Source organism: Pezoporus flaviventris, unplaced genomic scaffold (genome assembly GCF_033815535.1).
Source record: "Pezoporus flaviventris isolate CSIRO_AGI_PZ_B2104156 unplaced genomic scaffold, CSIRO_AGI_Pfla_v1 ptg000025l, whole genome shotgun sequence".
Lineage (NCBI taxonomy): Eukaryota > Metazoa > Chordata > Aves > Psittaciformes > Psittacidae > Pezoporus > Pezoporus flaviventris.
In genome coordinates this window covers 16195616-16207757 of record NW_026892573.1, presented here as the reverse complement: position 1 = coordinate 16207757, position 12142 = coordinate 16195616, and the positions used below count along the sequence as shown (strand labels likewise).

Here is a 12142-nt window from a genome sequence, read left to right as displayed (position 1 = left end):
TTTTTCTGTGCCAAAAGCATCTGAATTTACAATGCAGACTACCACCACAGTCTTCTCCCAAACCAAGTTTCAGAGAAAGAGTAGTAATTAATCCTGTAGTATGCACAGGCTACACCACATCTTGGTCTTATTAAGATACATTTGGCCATTAAATATTTCTCCTGGTTTTCAAAAATGTAAGCCCAAGGGGGTTCCAGAAATCTAGGATAATGCCGGGGAATCTGCTCCCCAATGCCACTGCCAGTGGGATCCCCTTGAAGTAGCAGTACACAAAGCACCCCACTGTCCAGAGCATAAGCTCAGCGGTAAATCCTACCCAAATGGCTTTGCTACATGAACCAAACAAATTATCTGCAACTCTAAAAACCAGACACACTTCAACAGAGGGGCAAAGCACACTGCCGCCATCACACAAAAGATTAGTATGGTATTGCACTTAAGTGAAACAACTAATAAAGCCATAATTGTAAAATGTAATTAACTACCATCTTATATACCTACATGTTTATGTCTTCCAGCAGCCATTAACTACAAGATCTGTTGCTCTGGATAAGATTTAATCTAAACGTATGAAAATTCATTGCACAAAATATTGCCAGTTACAGTACAAACCTGGTTCCAGAAAACCTGCTTGGCTTTTGAAAGAGGCTGTTGTTGCTCAGATTCAGGGCTCAGTCCTGCGAGGTGCTGAGTGCCCTGTAAGCCCTTTAACACTGATGGGAGGAGAAGGGACTCGGCATGATCCAGAAGCAGTCAGTATCTTGCGGGATTGAGTCTTAAGTTAATATGTAACAAACGGCTGCACAGTGGTGTGTGAAATCAGCAAGTTAAACATACACTTAGAATAACTGTAACAGAGAAGCAAGCATGTTTACAGGAGTGCTTTATTAAAATCTTTGTGCTGAATAGTCTCATATGCAGCATTCCTATATATTTACCATACAAAAGAAAAGGTTTGGATTGTCTGGTGAAAGTAAAATTAAGCAGTCCAGGAAGAAATAAAACAACATAAAGTGGTGATCAAAGACTTCAAGATAAATATTGTGCAAACTGTGAGTTGGTTATTATCAGCTGGAATCTACCCCAAGCAAGCTGCACCTGGACAAAAAGGGTGATCCAGAATGGCACTTGCTAAATGCACATCCACAAAAACGAAAACAACAACAAACCTTAAAACCCTACCAGCCAGCTCTAGTATTTGCAGGTGTCAGCAGCAGAACTAAATGTCAAAATCATACCTGGCCATACCTGGTCATTTACTGTAACAGATGAAAGAGGAAGAAGTCAAAGGTATAATTATGTCTGAGAGCTGCAAAGTGCCACAGGAAAGTAATTGGGTGAGCAGAAGGCACTACAGTTGGGGAGCTGAGTTACCCCAGTGGCAGAACACAGTGCAGAAAACCAGGCAGATGCCTGCCAGAAAGATGGGACCTGACTTCCCTTGATTTTGCTACATGGTGTACAGGGGGAGAAACTCTTCCAACTGGAGACCCACATTTATACCGAGAGCTTGGCATCACATACAGAAATGTAGAATGCCCCTGGCTTTGTGCTCTCCAGTCAAAAGGACCTGTGCAGCTCCCTCCTATATATCCCTAGACAGAAGACAAAGTAATATATAACAGAAGATCTGCTAGAATGTGATTTGAACTTCTCTTTTCCTCCCCAGAAGAAATAGCAACTTCCAATTGCATTTTTTTTCTGAATCAGAGTAGCAAGATGTGGAGAATAACTGCAGTTGTGAATGCAAGAGAACACTAGTTCAAAGAGAAATTAATTTCTGTCTTACATTTTTTGGAGTTATTCTGAGAATAATCCCAAGGAGAATTTTTAATGGCAATATTACATTCATTTCTTAAAAGTAGAAATGCCAACCAATTTCCTTAATAATAGATTTGCATAGCCAAGATAATTTTCAAAACCTAATTAATCATTTATAAGGAAGTACAAGGCTTCATATGTCTCATGCAATAATTTGAAATTCAGATATTATTGAATTCCCAATTATTAATTACATTCATTTTAGCTGAAAGCTCTGCTGAAATCTCAGTACCAAGAAAATTAACTATATGAGAGTATAAAGAGAGAATCACAACTCCACAATGTTTGACTTACTCTCAAAGCCTTCAGTGAAAAGGAAGAAACAAGATCCTCACAGCCATAATCTTCCCATGCAAGGCTGGGCTTTTAACATTTTGAGCCTTCTGAGCCAGATACAAAGTCCAGTAAAGCTAAGGGGACTTTCCTCTGCTTCTATAAATCTTTAAGTAAAGATTATCTTAAAGGCTAAATTCAAGTCATTTTCTTAGTCTCAAGTCACTCACCACAATTGCTCGCCTAGGATGCTGCCATGTGAATATTGAATTTGATCATGGTCCTGGGAGGGAGGAAGTGAAGAAGTACCCCATCCTGCTTGGTGCTTTTAAATTTTAGGAGAAACTGAAAATTAAATAATACTACTTGGCATGAGACAATGTCCAGACACTTCACAAGTGCAAAGAGAAGGATCAGGATTCAGATCACAAAGGAAAAATAACAACAAAGACACAAATGTGATAAATGCCTTTTCTCATGGTTTCTGGTATTCCTGCCCATGAAACTGTGCTTAGGCTTAGGATATCAGATGCTGCTGTAGAAGACAGACCTAAGTTTGGAGAGCTATATGACTCTTAGCTTCCTAGCAAGACTAATGGCAAAGTCCAGTCCAGTTTTGGCAACTCAGTAACTGAAATATCTTGATGAGGTTCCTGCTTGGAAGACAATAGGCCATTATACTTGTATCTATCTGAATTGTAGCTGCAATCTCAGAATCTCTGAGTACTTTACAAACTGGAGTAAGTTAAACTTTTCCTCTGTATGAAGCCTGTTACAATATTTTCAAATTTTTTTCAGACTTTTCCTTACATTCTGACCATTTCAGATTTTGATCTGATGAGCTGAAATGCTGGCATCCAAGATGTGAAGTAGTCAAAATATAAAAGCAGTGTTCAGATTTTGCTGAAAAATGTTCTGGAGAACAATCTCCAGAACTAGGAACAATCAGCAGATCAAACTTGTATAAAAAAAAAAATCATTCAATGCAAATCTTAAGAGTTGATTAGGGCAGAAGCAGCCAAAACAGCAAGAGAAACCTACAGAAGGCCAGAATAAACTGCAGAATAACCTGCTTCAAAATAAGCAGGAAATCAGAACAATCCAGGCCTAATGACCTCATTTGTAGAAGTGGAATACTGCACAGCACCACCTCCGTTCTATGCTGTTTTATCCAGGTTTTTACTATAAAGTATGAAAGTGTATTTTTCCAAATTCAGTGAGATTTAGGGGTTTATGTGACACTACCTACACAAGTCAAAGCAGAAATAGGGCAAATACATCTCATTGGAAAATAACTTCCTTGTCCCAAAATAATTTTTACTGTCTGAAATTGTGACAAAGAGGTTTTAAATCACTACTGAGACAAATATAAATATATGGCTTACTGAGATTTAAGCGAAAAACTGAACAAATGTCCAATTGGGTAGAGTCTAGCAAAATTGTGTTAGATTTGACTATCTATTCACAGAATAGAAGGTTGTGTTGGGGTTGTAAGGTACCTCTGCAGATCATCTAGTTCAGGAAGCTGTGTTCTGCCTCCTTCCTATGGACTGGGCTGAGGCTGATGAGCCTGTACTTCTCCAGATCCTTCTTGTTCCCCTTCTTGAAGACAGGAGCAACTACTCTCTTCCAGTCCTCAGAAATCTCCCCATGTTACTACAGCTTTTGAAAGATCATCATGACTTGTCTTACAGTGACATCAGCCAGCTCCCTCAGCCCTCATAGGTGCATCCTATCAAGTTCCATGGACTTGTACATTCAGATTCATTTAAATCTTCCCTGAGCTGATCCTTACTGAAGAAAAGTCTTCCTTTCTCCATGTGTTCCCACTCAGAGCTTGGGATTCCTGAAGGTTGGTATTACCAAAGACCAAACTGAAGAAAGCACTCCTCAGCCTTCTCCATAGCCTTTGCCTTCAGGTTGCTTGCCACATTCAGCAGCAGGCCCACATTTTCTCCTTACTTTTACAGCTGATACAACTGTTGAAGCTTTTTTTGTTGTCCTTTAGGTCCCTCACTGGTTTCAATTCCCTGTGGGTTTTGCTTTTTCTAACCCCATTTGTGCCTGCTTGGACAGTGTCTCTGCATTCCTCCCAGGTCACCTGCCCCTGCTTCTACCTCTTGGTAATGGGTTGACCCTGGCTGGCTGCTGGATGCCCATTCAGCCACTCTCTCACCACCTCTCCTTAAAAGGACAGAAGGAGAAAACAAGATAGAAAAGCTCATAGGTCAAGATAAAAACAGGGACATCATTTACCAATTCCTTTCATGATCAAAACAGACTCCACTTGGGGAAAATTAATTCAATTTGGTCCAATTAAAATAGGTTTGGATAGTGAGAAACAAAGACAAATTAAAACAACATCTTTCTGCCATCCATCCCCTTTTCCCAGGTTCAGCTTCATTCCTTTATTCCACACTTTTCTGCCAGACCCTACCCCAATAATGCAGGTGAATGGGGGACTGTGGTTAGTTCTGCTCAGTCCATTGTAGCTGGTCTCTTCTGCTTCTTCCTCATCATGCTTTTCCCCTGCTCCAGCATGGGTCTTTACCATGGGCTGCAGTCCTTTGAGAAGTGCTCTAGCATGGGTCACCTCCATGGGCTTCATTTCTCCAGGATCAACATGCTCCTGCATGGTTCCTACATGGGCTGCAGTTCCTCTTAGTAGAATCTGCTCCTGTGTGGGCTCTCAAAGGACTGCAGCTACTTCAGGAAATACCCACTTGCTCCAGACTAGTCCTTTCCACATGGTAGTGTGGATACCTGCTCCGGTGCCAAAACCCTGCAATGTAAACTGAATACAGTCTTGTGTGCTTCCATTTGATGTTTGAGCTCATCAGGAGCAACTTGTTCATGCATTCAGGCCTCCTGCCATCTTTGCTTGATTTTCTGCTTGTAGAACTGGACCAATCTTGAGCTTGGAGAAAGAGGTGATTCTTGAAAGTTGATCAGCTCTCTTCTCTCCAAGATGTTCTCCCATGGGATTCTTCCAAGAACATTCCTGAAGAGGTCAAAGTCTGCTCTCTTGAAGAGAGTCTGCTCTTCTGAAGGCTGTGATCCTGCTATTCTTCCTCTGAGGATCTTGTACTCTGCCACTATTGGTCACCGCAGCCAAAGCCTCTCCCAGCCTTCACATCCTGAACCAGATCTTTTCTGGAAGCATAAGGAGGTTCAGCAGAGTGTCATTCCTCATTGGCTTCTCAGTCACCAGTGTTAGCAAGTTATCCTCTGTGCACTCTGGAAACTTCCTCAATTGCTTGTGCCCTGCTGTGCTGTCCCTCTGGCAGATACAGAAATGGTTCAAGTCCCCTTTGACAACCAGGATTTCAATCCTGTGATGGTTTAGCATCTGGTAAAATCCATGGTAGCTGCAGAATTTCTGCCCTTGATTACTACTAGTTGGAAATCTGTTACATTTCCAGAGGACCATTGTCTCTCTGGAAACTACTATTGCTTTTTACAGCCACTAGCAGCAGTCTCGACTAATACAAAGAAGGCTTAAGAGGGCTTGGACAATAAACACACTGCTAAGAGTAATATGTCTACACTGGTAACCTGAGTTTAAGCATGCTAATAAAACAAAGCATGTTTCCCATGCTGTCTATGTTCTGTAAATAAAAGATGAGGCTTTCAAGGATGCTCAGACTACTTTTAATTAGCTCAAAATTCATTTGAAAATACAGAAAAATAGAATATTTGGCATGAAATGCCACCATTTCATGCCAAAACTTTTACTATAGTCAGAACACAGAAAAAAAAAACCAAAGAAAGAAACTGAAAAGAAAAAGAAAAAAGTAAGCACATCTGCATGCTGCTGTATCAGTTACATTAAGGCTTGTCAGCCTTAACAACTTCACACAATACAAAGCAGGCCCTGTAAGAAGGGCAATCCTCCCTGCAAATATTTAGGTTAGCAACTGCAAAGTAATCCAGGCACAGCACCATTCATAAGACCAATTCATCACCAGGTCATACAAGGCAATTAGCTCTGGACATGCGATGCAGAGGCAAGCAGATTAACAGCCACCACCTGAAAAGATGTTTTCAGTGATCCTGGTTTATTTTTAACAGCCTTTGAGAAGATTAGTTCCTCAGCCCAAGAGCTGAGTACCTCACTGCTGCTAAGGTAAACCAATGTACTGAGTCCTCAGCACAGGAGCATTCTCTGTTGGGAGTAGTACTGATTTGATACTGCTATTGTCAGTACACAAAAACACCACTGTCCTTTGCCCCAAAAGTCTGACTTCTTTGTAACAAGATGAAAAGGCTCCTAAAATTTTTTTCTCTCCCTCTTTTTCTCATGCTGTCACACAGAAAACATGCAACAGATTACATCCATAAAAGCAAAACCTGCTTATGTGTATTCTTCAACAATAAGACCCTGTTTCATAAGGAAGACAGTAAAACTTTCATCAAGGACATTATCTCTTCAGTACTATCAGTGGTAAGGGAGTTTCTAACACTGATGTTAAAGTGCAGCTGATAAAATACAAGAAATGTATCTATTTTAAAAGTTACCAGGTGAGATGTCAATATTTAAATTATAACCAGATACACTGAAGATGAACAGTGCAAAATCCAGGGCAAGATTTTGAGCCAGATCTCTGAATCTCATTTTCAAGAGAAAGTTGTTAGGTAGGACCTACTTCCTTTAGATTGAGCTGAAAAGCCATCTAAGCAATTCTCGTCTTCATGTGGCTTTAGGAGGAACAAGGAACAAGACAAATACATAAAATTTTCTCCTCTATTTTACTTTCCCTTCTTCTGGCAAACTAAAGTTTAGTCTTCTTAGAGGCTGCATGCAGTATACACTATTTTGTAGTTCTGTTAGGGCACTTTTCCATGAATTTTCCTGGTTTCTTTCTATTTTCACTAATTCTTTTGTTTCCAAATCATACATCCTTGTATTTCACTGTATTCCCATTATTAATCTGTACCTTGGCTGAAGTGTATTCCCTTTGGTTTGATTTTAATCTCCTGCCCAGGTAATGCTGTGTCTGGATTTGAAAACCCAGTCTTGCCAGAGGGTGCTGAGAGCTGCGTGCCTCCAGCCTCGCAGACATAGGTGATGAAAGAGGTGAAGTAACAAACAGGAAGGATGGGTTTCCAGGAGAGAATGAGAAAGGGGAGGGAATTTGGCAGGAAGATGGATAGGCAGGTATGCAAATCAGGTTTCTGGACTATTGCCCAAGTATTTTAATGATGGTCATAGTTGTTTCTTGTACCACTAGGAGGGGATTCTTGTTTTTTTAACAATCCCAATGACTGTAATACATAATAAATAATGCATGCTGTTCTTGATCTAGCTTTTCCACATGCTTCTCATGTTTTATGTTGTCATTCAGATTTTAAATAACATATTTAACTCATTCAAATTTTTTACAAGCTAGAAATTCAGAGCCTTGTTGATGAATGCCACCAGTTTCTCAAAATCCATAATTCCTCTCTCAGCAGCCAGTGCACCAGGAAGTATCATGTTCCATGTTAACCTTTTCTCTAGTGTGTTACACAAGTGTATAACTGTGAGGAATTTAGCCAACTTGGCTATTTTCTTCCTGGATAGCTAAGCTGTTCCATCAGAAACATAAAAATGTTTCAATGACACAGACACAAATCAGCAAGCATACCAAAGAGCCATGGAGCCCTTAGTTCATTGTTGGGAGGTTACTTTTAATTACAAGGTCCTGATTAACACACTGGAACAAGGCAACAGCTTACTTCAAACAGTTCCAAATCACTGTACTTAAAAATGCTGACTTTTGTCATAGGCAAGGACAAGTGACAAAGAAGAAAAGAAAATTGTTTCAGCTCTGAGTGAATTTGAAGTCCTATGACAGAGCTTTGCAGGAACCCAGTAATCAAGAATAGCCAACTTTTCATTAATTTTATAGTATCATAAGCAGCCAAACTCTTCCCAGTAGTCATCCACTTCCCAAACTGCTGGTATCATTCAGCAACTTAATTTTAAACAAGGTTTCTCTACAAGATTTGTCTTTAAAACTTTTGCATTTATTTTATTTTTCTGGTTGGTGCAACCTAATATATCATCATCACTATCATTGTCATAATTATTATTGTTTTTAGTATTATCATCATCATCATCATTATCATTATTAGGGCTATTTAGTCTGTTAATTGGCTGAACCATTATACTCATGTGGTTTGCCCAGAGACAGTGTTATCTGCTTCTTAGAAAAAGCATTCTGGTTGCAATTCAGTCTCTGCAACAGTATTAATTCAGGGACAGATTCTGGCTTCATTTGAAGTTCTTAGCTTCAGTTCTTCCATATGCAAGTAGAACATGATATTACCATAATTAAGAGCTAGACAAAAATACAAGAGAATAAGGAAGTACACTCCTCATCATAGAAATGCTAAGTGTAGTAAAAATGAATTCAGGAGCTTTAGTAAAGAAGTTTCCTTCATTAGAAATAAGGAAACATACGACAAAATATTTGGCTTAACCTCAGCAGCTGCTGCAGTGTACCTGTCCTGCCTCAGGTAGGTAGCTGGGTGAGCTGTTGAACATCTGAACTTTGAATATTGCAACAGACTTTTATTTTCTACTGGCCCAAGTGCATAAAAGCCTCCTTTATTTTCTCATCCTAGGAAATGGAGGACCTATGAAGGAGAAGAACTTCTGAATATGTAAGCAGTGCTAGGAAGTTTAATCCAGTTCCGTAAAATACAAGTGAAATAGAAACCACAGGGATGATAAATTTATGAAAATCTCTACTCCATAATTTAATCAGGAAAACAAATGAAGAAAGCTGACCAAGATAAAGAATTAATTACTTACTTACTAAATCTAGCAGGATGCATCTGGTGCCTAGTAGGCAAATCAAGGTCATTTTAGCTGAAGCTCAATGCCCTACTCCAATAAGATGGTTTGAGTGAATGAAAGAAATGAGTTGAATTTATGAGACAGCTGGTTCTTGCACACGAAATTAACTCTTACTTGATGCTACCTGTGAATACAGCAGTGGGAAAGCTGGTCTCCAAAAAGCAGCGGTTGTTGCCAGCAACATATGTAAGGGCAGCCCTGTGTAGAAGCAAAGGTTCTACACTAGGTTAAGTGTAATTAAAGTGGTCTTGATTTGTTTAACATAATTAATGAAATCTGGTATGTTTTCACGAAGGATAAAGCATTTGCACAACAGAAAGAAATATGAAAAAAATACAGAAATGTGAAATATGACATTCTGATTGTCTATGAAAAATCCTGTATGAGAACAAGGATGAGTCTTGCCTTGAAGGCAGTGGCTGAAGTCCCACAGGCTCCATTACAACTGCAGGTCGCACACTTCCCAGATGACTCTCAGATATGCAGCAAAGATATGACACAGAGACAGACATCTCAGACACAAGTGATACTGTCTGAGTGTTAATTTCTCTCATCTCCTCCTGCTCAGAATGAAGAGGTTGTACGTATTAAAAGGGACTGAATTTGCACTTATCCTGGTTGGATCCAGGATAAATGAGCCACTGGCACTGTAGATACCAGGCTTTTCCTGGAGTTTTTTTGTGCTGCGTGCCCCTTGCCTCTCCTTCTGAAACTCAGACTCAATTAATTCAGCACATTTTACTATAAAATCTATACAGATGTTAGAAACAGAGCCATTAGAATATAGATGTTCAAGAGACTGTGCATAAGAGCCAACCTCTTGCAAGGTCAGTGACACAATATACCAAATATCTGCCCAGCACGTGAGTGGATTTGTGCGTTTTCACTGTCCAATTCACTGCCTACTTCCCAAATACAAATTTCTGGGCATACTTCTGAGTGGGATAGTCTCCAGTTCTCTGGTGACTTCCTTAATGCTGTGCAAAAAAATGGTTCGCCGTTTAATGATACTTTGACAGGGATGTGTCTCCAGGTGAAAGAAAAAAAAACTTTAATCACTTTTTTATTAGTAACTCTTTGCATTCTGGGTCTACTTTAACTAATGACCTAATAATTATTTCATCGTAAATAATAATTATTTCTCTGTAAATTATAGAGAGCATTAAACACACTATGTCGCAGGGCATTGATAAAACAGTTTTGAGAACTTGAAAATGTGGCAATACCTTCCAGGAAAGGTTAAAAGCTCAGCTGTTCCCTGTCATATCACTTGTGTTTTTTGGACAGTTTCCATTTGCAGCCCATCCATTTAGCTCTCAATAGTCATGTCTTTTCCCTTCCTGGGATTTCATTGTCTTCTACAACTATTCATTTGTCTTGCCAAACTTGGCCTTCACACATCCCACTCTGATAGAAAGTTGTCTCTTGCTGCCATCTTCATAATGGCACATCGTGGTGTGCACAGAAAACAAAGCATTCTCTGGATTCCCACTTACTGTACCTAGAATCATAGAATCATAGAATAGTTTGGGTTGGAAAGGACTTTAAGATCATCTAGTTCCAAACCCCTGCCATGGGCAGGGACACCTCACTCTAAACCATGCCACCCAAGGCTCTGTCCAACCTGGCCTTGACCACCACCAGGGATGGAGCATTCACAACTTCCCTGGGCAACCCATTCCAGTGCCTCACCACCCTTACAGTAAAGAACTTCCTCCTTATATCCAATCTAAACTTCCCCTGTTTAAGTTAAGTTTTAACCCGTTACCCCTTGTCCTATCATTACAGTCAATGGAAATAACTTTTCATTGCCTTCAAATGTAAGACTGCTACACCCAATGACTAATCAAACCAAACTTTTCAGTACAGTTGTGTCTCCATATGTGGTCACACCACTTAGATCAAAAACATTCTCATAAAACATACTCAAAATTTATTGCAGTTCAAACTCAAAGATTGCTGTGGAATCTGTGGTGAGATCAATGCTGAGAAACTTTACTGGTTCAGAGATCAAGTGTCCTGGATGGAAATACAAGACAAAGCTGAATTTTCAGAATTTTTTGGTGTTTTACATTAGCAAAAATTATGACATTCTCCTTCCAGTTTCATACCAAGGAGACAAAGGGAAAGAGACAGGGGAATGTTAAATGATATAATCTCTCAGACATATAATTCTTTCTAATGATGTAGGTGTTTTCCTTGTTAATTTGGCACAACGTGCCAGCAATATAATTATATACAGATTTAGGAGACTTTGTTCAGCAGACTGGCTGGTAAAACTGCATTTCAGTATTGCTTGGAGCTAGATTAAAATTGTGGTAACTCTTTCTATCAATCACAATAACACATATTATTATCTGTAAACATGGCTTCATGTAATGAAAATTTTTGGGAGGAAAAGTAAGCCATGATTTGTGTTCCTAGTGAACCACCATTGTATTTGATTGATATGAATTGGGGTTCAGTCCTGTAAACTATTTTTCTTCTCTTTAAAATAATGCAATTAGCATGAGTGGAACAACTCCTCCAGGACCACATACCTACATACAGTGTTAATACCTTGAGAACACCAGTAAACCCAAAGTTTCAAAAAAGGCCAAATAATACAAAGGACTGTCTCTCTCTCAGACCTCAGCATTAACCAAAAGACATTTCATGTGCAAGGATGTTTAATGAGTGTTTCAAATACTGTGTGACTGAAGAATAGAAAATGTGATGCTTCTATTTAAAAAAGAGGAAGAGGGTTGCCAGAGAAATTAACTGACTCTTAAGTCTGATTCTGAACTCGGTAAGATTTTACAGTCAAATCTGAAGGCGAGATTGGCTGAGAGAAATATGGGGAGCTTTGCCTCAAGTGAAGAAGAATCTTGTACCATAAAGAAGTACATTATGGGAGACAGGAGCAATTCCTTGTGCACAGTGACAAGAGGAAGGTTATGCAATTTCAGGGATCAGTCAGGGATCCAGGAAGAGGAAAATGTGATGTGACAGTCTTTATGAATGTAATAGGAAGGGAAGAAAAGATTCTGCTGTTTCAGCCTCTGCCTTGTTCAGCACAGAGCCACTCAACTGCGCACTCCTAGTGCCAGAGTTCTATAGTAACGCCTCTCCTACACTTACAGGCTTAACATGTAGGATTTATTAAAACTCTGCCTTTGGGAAACTCTTACAAGCAAGACTTACAACCAATACACCATAACACCC

The 12142-nt window shown here is 39.5% G+C and overlaps 1 protein-coding gene across 4 annotated transcripts in view; it reads right to left on the bottom strand.

Annotated features, from left to right (window-relative positions):
- Positions 1–12142, bottom strand: part of SPATA13 (spermatogenesis associated 13) — a 149314-nt gene that overhangs the window by 57740 nt on the left and 79432 nt on the right. Inside the window, exon 1 of one of the 4 annotated variants that reach the window (XM_061457638.1) lies at positions 613–751. The exons of the other annotated variants lie outside the window; for them this stretch is intronic. The gene's annotated coding sequence lies outside the window, so the exon portion shown is untranslated. Of the gene's footprint in view, positions 1–612; positions 752–12142 lie in introns of those variants that run through there. 4 annotated transcript variants of the gene reach the window in all.